The 12,182-nt window shown below is 38.2% G+C and overlaps 1 protein-coding gene and 1 long non-coding RNA gene across 4 annotated transcripts in view; one reads left to right on the top strand and one right to left on the bottom strand.

Annotated features, from left to right (window-relative positions):
* The window catches only part of ZnT63C (solute carrier family 30 member 1), a 281,272-nt gene that overhangs the window by 3,495 nt on the left and 265,595 nt on the right, over positions 1-12,182 (top strand). Inside the window, exon 1 of one of the 3 annotated variants that reach the window (XM_081739114.1) lies at positions 7,918-7,937. The exons of the other annotated variants lie outside the window; for them this stretch is intronic. The gene's annotated coding sequence lies outside the window, so the exon portion shown is untranslated. Of the gene's footprint in view, positions 1-7,917; positions 7,938-12,182 lie in introns of those variants that run through there. 3 annotated transcript variants of the gene reach the window in all.
* Positions 1-12,182, bottom strand: part of LOC145670438 (uncharacterized) — an 84,645-nt gene that overhangs the window by 43,208 nt on the left and 29,255 nt on the right. The gene's annotated exons all lie outside the window — the stretch shown is intronic.

The raw sequence follows: 12,182 nt of genomic DNA, 5'->3' as shown, positions 1-12,182 counted from the left end.
ACAGATTGACTTCACGAAGGCTCAGTATAAATACATTATGGACGTATGGCATAAACACTATAGTGCATAAAACACGAACCAGCTTGGGCTACGTGCCCACTAAAAGGCGCGGGTTCTGTCAGAGTCAGAGCAGGAGCGCAGTAGGGGCACCCGAACGGATCGTGGTGTGCGTCCGTAGGGTCCAGACGCGTCAGCGACGGTGGGTATACGTATAAACGAGTTATTTTTTAACGGTTCGCTGTAAGTTACAGGACCGATTCCCGGAGCTGTAGATGGATTTGACGGAGATGAAAAATGCTATCCATGTATATATGAAAATGAGTGTAATATTGTTCGTCCGTGAGCTGCTCCTAGTTGCACCTATTTTGATTATTTTTCGTACATGAGTGTACCTTGACCCAACTTATGTTTTGAGCATATTTTTGGGCAAGCGGATATAGAGTGATGGGTTTGACACGTAAAAGTATGTTTCACGCCTAACTCCTTCTAGACTGCTGCACAGATTCTGCTGGCTTTTGATACATGAGTGGGCCCCAGTCTAACTTAGACCTTTTTCTCCCCGTGCGAAGAACGGGCATTTCAGGGCAAGGTTTTAGAACACAGGTCTTCCTCCAGGTCCACCACCCAGTGGCTAAGTTAAGTGGATTACGACAGGGTAAACTATTTCAAACTATTAACTGACTAAACTACCAGTTGCATAAAAGAATTTCTTCCAATTATGTACATTATAAAATAACCGGGGTGATGAGCCTCCCCCCCCCCCCAGACGTATATTATTTTAGAATAATTTTATATGTTATTAGAAGAAATCCTTTAATGCAAGTAGAATTTTTGTTAATTAATAATTTCAAATAACTTATTTTGTCGTAATTCATCCACCTGCCCTAAGAGAAAAAAAGTAACCAGGAACATCAATGACACCAGACAATGCAAAACAATATACCTATTGTGAAGAAATGAACTCCAAAGAACACTGTATAGCACAAACAACATTTTGTAAACCAACAAAACCAAAACGCATATACAAACACAATAGAATCAAGAAATAGAACAATAAAGGAACCTACAAAATGTACACAGAACACAGGAGGTATAAAGCAAATATTGCAATGTATAAATACTTCGAGAGATTCACACAATACAATCACATGTGTCTGGCGGCAATGAACAATTCAACATCGACTCCGAAGGCGAAAATGAAACTGAATGTAATTTCGAGTAAAATGAAAAGCAAGCTAAAATAAAATTTGTGCACGTAATATCAAAGAAATAACAAGGGAACTTATTTATTTAAATTCATAGTTAATTAAAACATTACTATTACTTTATGATAAAACGGCTGGACTGTTCAAAGATTGAAGTTAAGTGTTCTTAGTTTCGACTCGAAAGAATGTTATATTTTGATATCTTCAGATATATTATCCGCATTCAATGGAATATACATGTTGAAAGAAACAAGTCTCATCATTTGATTCTTCCTATCATTGGGACCGTAAACTAATCAGGGAAGCAGAATTTTTAAAGGAGTATTCTGTAATTGCATGTACTTGGTAAGCATGCGAATTCTTAATTTCTCTTCCTTAGCTGTTGTACGAGTAGTTAGGTCTAGCATTTTTAGATTTGCCTATTAAAACGTCTTTCTTTTTCTTAAGCTTGTGCCGACGTCTGAGTATCGTTCTTTAACGCGTAGGGTTGTATAATAAGAGGGTGCAAAATTGTAACAGTAAATGTAGGGAGATATTTTTGTTCTCAGAAAAGACGAAAGTGAAATAGATAAATAAAAATTTCGCACTGAAATGTTTCCACACGGAGGAGCATATTCGAGAGGCGGTTTTACTTGTAATTAGTGTCGTACTAAACGTTTGACAAACGCGTGATTACTGTTTCTATGTTGAACATTTTGATTATGTTATCCATGACTTGCAACGAACGAAAGAAGCCTCACTTTTGCCACAGGGTTGGCCAGACACATTGGGGACAAAAGGTTAAACAGAATATTAAACAACATGCTCTTACTTTTTCTCGTAATGTATTTGGACATCCCTACTTAAACATCGAGGCTTGCATTTTTCTATAAGATGCAAGTCGTGGTTAATATCACAAACGTGCTTCTACACACAGAAAATTATACTCACATGTTAGCCAAACTTGTAGTTCGACGATAGTCACACGTAAAATATTCTTTGAAGAGATGCGAAGAGATTTCACATATTTGAACATCCATAAACTACGCAAGATTACGAACTATACTAAGTACAAGGTAGTTGACCCACTAATTAGATACGAAATACTTGTTAATTACATACGAATTACTTGCCGTAATTAATTTGCAAACGTTTAACAGTAGTGTCACTTTATTCGTGCACACCCAGTAAGTGATTAGTGGGGGAATTTTCTCCAGACATAAGGTGTGGAAGGGAGCATTCTCCCAATCCCCAGGTTTTCGAACTTTGTTGAGGACATAAGAGTCTACATTTTGTCCCTAGTTCAAATTGGAGTGAAAATATGCGACTGGGCTGGGTATTCCTCATGTTTAAAAGGTTTTTAGGTAAAATAGTTCCAATGTATTGTAAAATAACTTAGGTCCATTAGTTTTCTCTTTCTTAAAATTTAAATTCTAAAACTATTGTTATCTTTACTTCATTTAAACGAGCAGAAACTAAAGAAAAATATATAAAATAATCAAAATATACATTTTTCTTGTAGTTTAACATCCCGGGAAGAGCGGCGGTAGCTCAGTGGTAGAGCGTTCACCTCTGGTGCATGGGGTCCTTAAGTCGATCCCAGGTCGCCCAGGTGAGCTTTGTGGTAGACAAACACCGTGTGCGTTATTTTTGTCGGGGTTCCCCCGTTTCATCCCACTTTCTTCAATCCACCATTTCATTCATATCTCGTTATCAACGTCTCCTTTAGCCCACCCGGCATAATCGTGGAACGTAAAATTTAAAGATTTCATTTAACGTCCCGCCACAATTGTGCTGCGAGGCTAAGAGAGATGCAGATCAGATGACACGGGACGAAATGACAGAACGAGAAAAGGTGATAGGAGACTGGAGAATCCCAAGCAAACCCCCACACACGGTGTTTACCCACCACAGAACCACACGATAGTTCTATAACAAACATTAACTATAGACTTATAATAATAAGTGATTTTTCTCTAGTGCTCAGCTGAAAGGTTAATATTTCAAATGCATTAGTCTTGAGTGTTTGATAGCATGAGTGATTATGGATCAGTGCTACGGTTTTCAATATTTTAGTTTGTAGCAACATGGCCACTACTGAGCAGGTGGACCACTTGGGGGAAGGGAAGCTTTCGAGTAGGAAGTCTGGCCCCTTTACCTTTCCTCATTAAGTTGATCTTCATTTATTTCGTTTAGTTGGAAGTTATCGTCAATGACATTTGTTGTGCTTGGACACTCAGTATCTGTAGAACAACTGTTTCCGACAGATATAATTTTTAAGGTAAAAAAATATATGAGCAGCAGGTAGTGATTATAAAAGCATAATTTATTATATTGAAATCTGAAGTGTGTCATGTGAAAGATAAGAAATATGAGTAACAGCTAATAATTATAAACGCACAACTTGTTGTAGGAAGAATTATATTTAAAAAAAGAAATTTTTCAGTTTTACGTCCCACCATTATGCCGGTTGGGCTAAAGGAGACTGTAGAATTATATTAAAGTTTAACAGGCTAATTGCCAAGGTGATTTGAGGGTACTGGTCCCGGGAGGCCATAAATTTCTTCTTACCTTTGGCTCGATTATGAAAAGTTATATTACATTTTTGTCGCTATATTTTTTCTCCCGAAAATGTACCAGTGGGAGTCGAGTACCATATGTGATGCTCATGGTCTTTCACAGTAGTTTGTGACAATGAGCATCATATATGGTGCTCATGGCCCCACACACAAATAAGGTGAGCACCGCATATGATGCTCATTACAGTCAACCTGTTAAAGAGTACCATGTGGAACCGGGTCTGGAATTGTCAGTCAGTCTCAGCCTTAAAATGCTGGCATTAACAACGACTCTGCCTATTATTTTCTCAGATCTGTCACAGACACCATTCTAGAACTCTGGCCCATTGCCATATTTTCTCTTGTTAAAAATTTCGATCCTTCTTCCAAATGGCGACTTACACGTGCTATTGGGTCTGGGAAGAGATACTGGGTATCGACGTGTTCATGGTACCTCAACACGCTAGAGAGAGGTAGTTCCGTATTGCTTGGACGATCCTACCGGGAGGGGAATGTCGGATTCCTGCCTGCGGGGGGACTAAGCGGAAGTGGAGGAGGGGCTAATCCCAGAAATTTGGGTAACGGCTCTGAGTTGCTGCAAGGAGGAAACTCTGTAGGATATGGGCCAGTGCCAAGCTCAAAAGGAGACTTTAACACCTACCATTCGGGAAGAGATGCGGAAGCTTCTCGACGTGTGCGTAGTACCTCTACACACGAAGGCGATTGCCAGTTGAACGATAGAGGTAAGCAGGGCCGGGACGCTAGCCCTCTCGGGCATTGCCTGAGGTTCCCGGATTGGGTTGGACTCTGCCGGGCTGTGGTCATACCGTGGGGTTCGGTAGCATATTGAAGCTAATCCCAGGAACCTGGGTAACTGTGAACATGTGCGGGAGGTGAGCTTGCCTTGAAACGCTCGGGCACCATGCCTGCAGAACGCGGTAGGGCCTGACTCGCTAGCAGGACCGCCTCCCCCATTAAGTTAACTGGTAGGCACTCAGGACTTCAGTCTGGCCGCGCAGTGGGCGTATCCCACTCCCTCAGAGAATGAGGATTACATCACTTAGGCGAGTCAGGATCAGAGGGCAAAGGTCCAAACATGAGCAACCATGGGCAGGGTGCGCAAGCGGTACCCGTCCATTGAGAGACCGAACGGTCGCGGACTTGCTCTCCATGCATGCAATTAAGCGTGTGTTAGTAGACCACTAGCATCAACGTAATGTCATGTATAATAAATTAGCTTACCAAAAGTATTGGTTGGTAGTCACATTTTGACATAGCCTATATATATTTTTGACAAGAGTGACCCAATTTCGGTATGTTTGTTGTTTGTTGATATAATAATTGCCTCCACTTTTAGCTTATTATTGAGAAAAAAGTTGAATGGACACGTATCTACCTATACTGTCAAATATAGGTGTTAAATGAGATTGGGATGAATTTGGCGAGGTTGCGTTTTGTTCGTTACACAAGAAATATAGATGTGTTTTTCTTCTTTCGTCAGATTGAATGCTCTGGAGTAAACATTATCATTAAGACTTAAGATGTGCTGAAATCTTGAAGTTCATGAGTTTGAATTTTTTCAATTGACATGTACAGCACCCCCGTTTATTCGCTTTCCCAAGAAGGGGATTGTGTGAGGAAGGCATTGTTACGATGCCAAAATGTTGCATGGATTTCCCTTTTTCAGTTCTGCAAGCCTTTACAATACCAAAACATTACAAGAATTTAGGTTTCTCTATATAATTTCAAATATTAAATCAGTGAAACTTAACATAGGATTATCAGTTGAATGTCACATTATGTTTAAGCAGTACGATTATAAGTTTCTTGTGATATACTCCTAGGGGATGGCCTGCTTAATAAGAAGGTATTACGAGAGCTCCCTCTTGGCGAACTCGTTACCATATGCACCTGTGGCTCGGGAAACCCTGATTCAATTCCTGTCGAAAGCGCATGAGTTGGATCCCACGTTAAGCTGTATGTCCACGTTTCGTGTAGCTTCTCTACTGAAAAGCATTCTAGACTCTAATTTAGGAAGGCCGAGAAGTATTTAAGAGAAAAGATCCCGGTGGGGTAATGGTAAGTAGTGTAGCCCACCAACTGGGCTGCTCAGGTTCGTTCTTGCTGTGGAAGGGAATCTCGCTCTATCTTCGTTCAGTGGAGCTCGGATAAAATGTGTACGTGAGGGTCAAGGCGTTCGCACCGTCGTGCCGAAGTGTAGTAAACGTGGAGCTAGTAATACCAGAGGGGACGAGTACATCTGGTGGCCAAACCTGCATTCGCCAAACAAGTATCGGTGTCACGTGTACACCACGGAAAAGAGTTTGGTTTGTATGGCGTGATGTTTTCTCAACGTTGAAATTAGAAGCAGTAGTAAATTTCTTCAATTTCTTGTTGTAGTACAGAGATTAGTGCGGGGATAGAAAAGCGCTTGTCGCTATCTTTTACCATTTTAGCTACGTTAAATACCGGAAATTGGTTATCTGCTCCCCTTCCGGTTTGAATTTCACTTCCGCCAACGAACTCGATCCCTATCTTTAAACGCTCTGCATTCTGGCCAAAATTGATAGTCATCCACTAAGTAGTTGTTGCGATTGTTTCTGTCCAAGACACACACACAGGCAGACAGAGTAAACCAAATTCCTTAAAAATTAGATACCCACCCTTCAAAAAAGAATTTATCTACCCCTCTGTTCCCCTTTAAGAAATTAAAGCTGACGTCGTCCCTCCGTGGAGCTCCTACCTCCATTCAACCCTTGGTCCTCATGTGGCGTGTCCCCGAATAGTGGACTTCTTTTACCTTACTTGAAAGAAATTAAGAGAAGCGGTTTTAGACTATAAAATTTTGCTAATACAAATAGGTTCTAAGATTTTGATTTTTCTCGTTCTTGAGTTTCAGATTTATAAATATACAATACACATCGCATTTCAGTCGAATGATCTTGATAAAGCACATTTTTCTCATTCTGAATTGAATCCTGGATCATGTACAAACAAAAAAAAATACATCCCGCGATTATACCCTGTAGACTAAAAGAAATTGATATTTGATAAAAATGAAGATTATGAAAAGAAAATGGTTGCGTGAGAATGGGAGAACTCAGAGAAGCCCACAAATGTTGTAGACCACAAGCCAGGGGCGGATCCAGGACCGACTTCTGGGGGGGGGGGGAGGTGGGTTGTCATACTGCTACTTTTAAGGGCTCCAAACTTTGGAATGGGTTTTATTTATATATATATAAAATAAGAAAGATTCCTCTTAAGGGGGGGCGATCGCCCCGGTCCCCCCCCCCCCCGATCAACCCCTGCCACAAGCTCATATGGTCCGAGATCGAGCTAGGAACTCCTTGCATCTAAGGCAGAGCCTATACATCTGAGCAACCGTGTACTTTCGATTATGTGCTTAAAGAGCATTATGTGTGCTTAGGGAGCAACGTCTATTTCGAAGCATAGTTTTCGTTTTCATGTTTTGTTGTTGTTTGAATCGCCACAAAATATAACTGAAATGATTTGGAAGACAAGAATTTTAGGAATGGTTAAGAAAAAAAATCAAATGATCAATAATTAGGCTTTGGAGCAGGGGCCACAAAATTTTTGAACGTCCCCTAAATCGAGATTTTGTATTTACGGAATAAGCATATCAAGTGATAGTTTGGGTGTAGCTACTTTATATAGTAATTATTTAGTTTGGGAGGGGGGGGGTTGGCAAAAAGACAGGATGATTTACAGGAGAAATGAGTTGATAGTAGTGTTCCAGTAGTCAAGAAGTTATAGTACACAATTTTTGAAGACAGTAGGGGACCTGTACAAACCGTAAAGGTAAGTGGAAGTGATTGTCCATTTTATGTCGAGAACAGAACCCAACAAACCCCGGCGGGGCTTCTAACCCGTTCCTACTGCTACTACTACTACTACTTCTGCTATTACTACTGCTTATACTATAGATCCTAATTTAACGTATGAAACCATAAAACGACCGAATTGGATTAGAATATCGAAAAAAAAAAAAAAAGGTGAAAAAGTTCCCCCCCCCCCACAAAGCTAAACAATAGCCCTTTAGGTATATATATAGTTCTCCAGATATAAGGCTTACAAGAAAATTTTTGCCTAAAATATATTGGATCTTTTGATCCAAAAATATATTTTCCATTAAATGCCTTTTAAATGCTCTGATTTTGTAGATAATGGGAAATAGGTAAGGCACCATTTGGTACCATGATCACCCGCGTAAATTTTTTTGGTCTCCTTTCAGTGTTTATCTTCAATTTGGTCATCGGAGAAATCTCCGTAAACAATTATTTACTGTAAAAAGAAATGTTTATATTTAGCAAACTAAAACATATTTCTTAGGATATATATAATTCAGTTAACCCTGTTTACTTTAAAATCGTCTCTCATAACATTAGCTTTTTAAAAGTGGAACAGCAGTGGCATTTGCCATTGTTATTACGTCGTTTGATAAAATTTTATCTAATCTTAAGTTAAGAGATGGATGTATTTGTTATATAAATACTAGTACATATGATCGATTGACATTGAAAAACTCGTGGTACTCTCAAAGTCTGTTTCCATCTGCGTGTTAGATGTAAACTGAACACTGAGGGGAAAAAAAAAATAATAGGAAGAATAGTGTAAGATACGTGATGTGTTTCAGAAAAGTCATTTTAACGTTTCCGTGACAGTTTCAGCTATTTATGATTGTGAATTCAAGGAATCTACTATTCTCATCTGGGATATTTGCTTAAGATATATTGGTAAAATTACGTAACAGTACAGAGGGGAGGGATTACGGTGTGTGAAAAAATATATCACAGCGTAGTTGTCGTCTTAATTTAGTACACAAGAAGTACATATGGAAAGTGATACCAGATCGTGTAACTGTTTTTTAGGAATTTATCAGTAACTACTTTTTAAAAGTTTTATTAATTGTGAATTCTGATTTTGAGTTGTGAAATATGTTACACACAGTTGAAGTTTTTCAGATATTTTAGGTATGTTGATGACAATAGTATGCTTAGAAGTATCAAGAATACACGCAATTGCAATTTTCCACAGATTTGAATTTAAGAGGATGTGACTTTCTGACTACAGAACAAAAAACAGTGGATTCTTTTTACATTCCATTTACCAGCATAAAAATAACTTCAGTATCGTTACGTGCAGAAAGAAAATCTCCAACAAATGCACAATCCATCATCATCATCATTATCGGTTCAATGGACCAATTAGGTTCACCAAAACTCTGCTTTATCGTATGTATCATCGTAGTTTATGCGCCTCTTGATCTTTTGATCATCTATGCATCTGGATTTTTCGTCAAGAAAGCCAAGCATCTGCAGGCTTTCTATTTAAGATCCTACTCCAGACATATTTAAGTTTCCCTTTAGAATTATGCCATTGCGACTTAACTGTTCAAACCGTGATCCTGGGAATGTGTTGTGATCAACTTCGTGTCGGTAGGGTTTTTTTTATTTTATTTTATTTTATTTTATTTTTATTTTTTATTTTTATTTTTTTTTTTTTAAGCATGTACGAATTATTCCATAATCTTTCATTTGTCACACATCTTGTTTAGACTGAAGACCGTAAATGCTAGATATCGAAGTATCGATTTCACGTCAAGTGGCTTCTCAGACCAGGAGTTAAAAATCATACTATCTACCACTGAACATTTGGTTACTTTTATGGACCAGTTGTCAGGTTCGTATACGCTTCAGAAAGCCTGGACGGATCACACAAAATACATGTATATTTGGTATTCTTTCGTCCCCTTGGTTCAGCAATCTTTCGATTAGTTTGACTTAGCTTTACAATCTTCGGTATCATGAGCCAGCGTTTGCATTGCGCTACATTCATGATCGGTGTGTTTCATTCACGGTCTTGTGTGCTATAATGTGTCTTGTAATATGTGTCTAGTCACCTTAGCTCATTTTTTGATCTCGAGGATACTCTTTTGTGCTACCACTTCTGTCGCCGTTTCAGTTCATACCTTATCCACCCATCTAATTTTCAGCATCCTTCCAAAGCATTATAGGGCATTGCAATACTTAATTAACTCAACGCCCTTTGGAACCCGGAGTCTCAATGCCACATTCACAAAAGTTCTCCATTGAGTTGTGTCCTTAGCCAACTGGATCTAATTTCTACTGTATTTCTATTTCTGCGAGATCCATCTTCACATCTACGCCTAGGTCTTCTTAATGTTCCGATTGGGTTTCCAGTAAAAATTTTAAAAGCGTTCCTACTTTCTTCTATTCTGGTTACATAATCAACCGACCTGAGCCTCCTAGACTTGATGGGCCTTATGCAGAATCGTTCTGACGCGTGATTAGTGCCATACTAAAGTTCGACTAACATGTTTCCCTCAGTAGTCGGGCCTTTAGTATGACGCTAATCATATATCAAAACGACTCTACATAAGGTCTGATGACTTTAACGATGTTTGGTAAATGGAATAAATTATGCAATATGCCGTTATGAAATTTCCGTCATTCCCGCACCTCTTGGGTCCGAAATAAGGCTCAGGAAAGTACAATATAATGAAAACGCTAAAAGCGGAAAATATAAAGCGCTTAAAAGCAGAAAATAATTCAGTATTATTATCTGTTATTATTTTTTATTATTATTATTTTTTAAATCTGTGCCAAGCCAAACAAATTAATGCCTCATAGAATTATTGAAACTAATTTTAAATTAGGTACTATTGTGTTTCTTTCCTTGTGCATCTCATAACTTCTATTATGGTCTTGTTAATCGTAATGTATAAAGCAAATATTCATGGCATTGAAGAGCATTAATTAAGTCTCTTAATTAGCGGGAAAGGATAAATAAACTGTAAGGTTTTATAGAACTATCGTAAGATGGCGCTAGTGTAAAACTAAAGGAATAACCATCTAACTGGACCTATGAACTGAAAATTGTAGAATATTTGTTTTTCAAAACTTAATTATTTGAATATATTTAAGAATATGCAGTTTTTCCAAGTAATACTATTTGAGAAGTATAGTAAGTTTCATCTATATGATAATTCTTTATTTTTGGAAATACTTCTGGTTCCACAAGAAAGAAATGATAAAAGTGTTTAGTTTCCCAATATGATTTATTATGGGGTAGTTCTTGACTAAACATTTTATACCCCCGGTAATTCTTGACTGTGCAAAGATTTGCCCATCACACTGGTTTCATAGGGCGTATATGCTTGTTTTAATAATCTGTACAGAAACGACTTGAGAATTTCCGTTGACTTTACGTCTATGCTCGGCAGTGTAGTGGCGAGAGAGAGAGATTAAGAGTGAGCTCTTTTGTACAGCAATGAAAGTATATTTGATGTAACGAGTTGCAGTGTTGACACAGATCTTCATTGTACGTGAGAAGTAATCTAGATCACGTGACGAGAGGAAATAGGACGTGAGGTCCAGCCTTTCAATAATCAAATTCAATGCATGCTTCAAAAACGGAAATCTTCCTTTTCACGAATTCTGTTGGGTTAACCCATTCGCTTGTCCGCTACATTATTTCTAAATGTGTTCTGGAAGCATTATAAATGAGATTTCCTGAAACTTTTCACTAGTTTGCATGCCAAATCTTCAAGGATGATAGCCTTTCCTTTTTAAGCTGGTTCTGATTTTAGTTGGTACAAGGAAAGGAAAAATAAAAAAAGTACTTCGATTTTCTTTAATTAAGGAAGTTCTAAATACAGCCGACAGGAGGCTATTTTTGACGTAGGTAGTGGAATTTTGGAGGGAAGATGACTAAAACCAGTGGTTCTCAATCGATGTGTCGCGTCTTTACCTGAGAGTGAATTATAAAGTTTACTTTCTTGCTTGATAACAATGAGAACAAAATCAAGCCGGGCGTTATCATCACAATATAATAATAATATAGTATGCAATTTTTGTGTAATAGAAGCAAATAATGATTGACTATATGCAACATCCAACGTCAATTATTTTTTCTGTTTCTGTATAAATGTTACGTGTCTTCATGAACGTAGGTAGAGGGGGCTCATGCATGCTTAGTCCAAGATTATCATTATTATTTTTTAATGGGAAAGAGATCGTTTTGCGAGGAAAATAGAAACTTGTAACATGCCAGAAAAACAGTAAGTTTTACGGAAGAAATGTAGGATCTGGCAATCCAACAATCATCAGATGTAACACGCATGTACAGAAGAATTTTCACTGGGAATAGAGGGAAATCGTTAATCCCTGAATTATGTATTATTGATTAGTGTGTATCTCCTGAAAACACATAATCTTGACCACCAGGAATTAAACTAAAAAACTTTTCGCATCAAACATGGGCAAAAAGCTAAATGATTGCTTTCTGTTGAAGTACCGTGTTAATCCTGCTAATCGCTGGAGTGCTATAGAATTGAGCTCGCTTGCAGATGGACTCTTGGCCACTGAATTATCAGTGCTTTGAGTTCAGTTTTTCTTCT

The sequence above is a fragment of the Thermobia domestica genome, chromosome 14 (assembly GCF_964235325.1).
Source record: "Thermobia domestica chromosome 14, izTheDome1.hap1.1, whole genome shotgun sequence".
NCBI lineage: Eukaryota > Metazoa > Arthropoda > Insecta > Zygentoma > Lepismatidae > Thermobia > Thermobia domestica.
The sequence above is the reverse complement of the archived record's forward strand: the minus strand, read 5'-3'. Positions and strand labels throughout refer to the sequence as shown.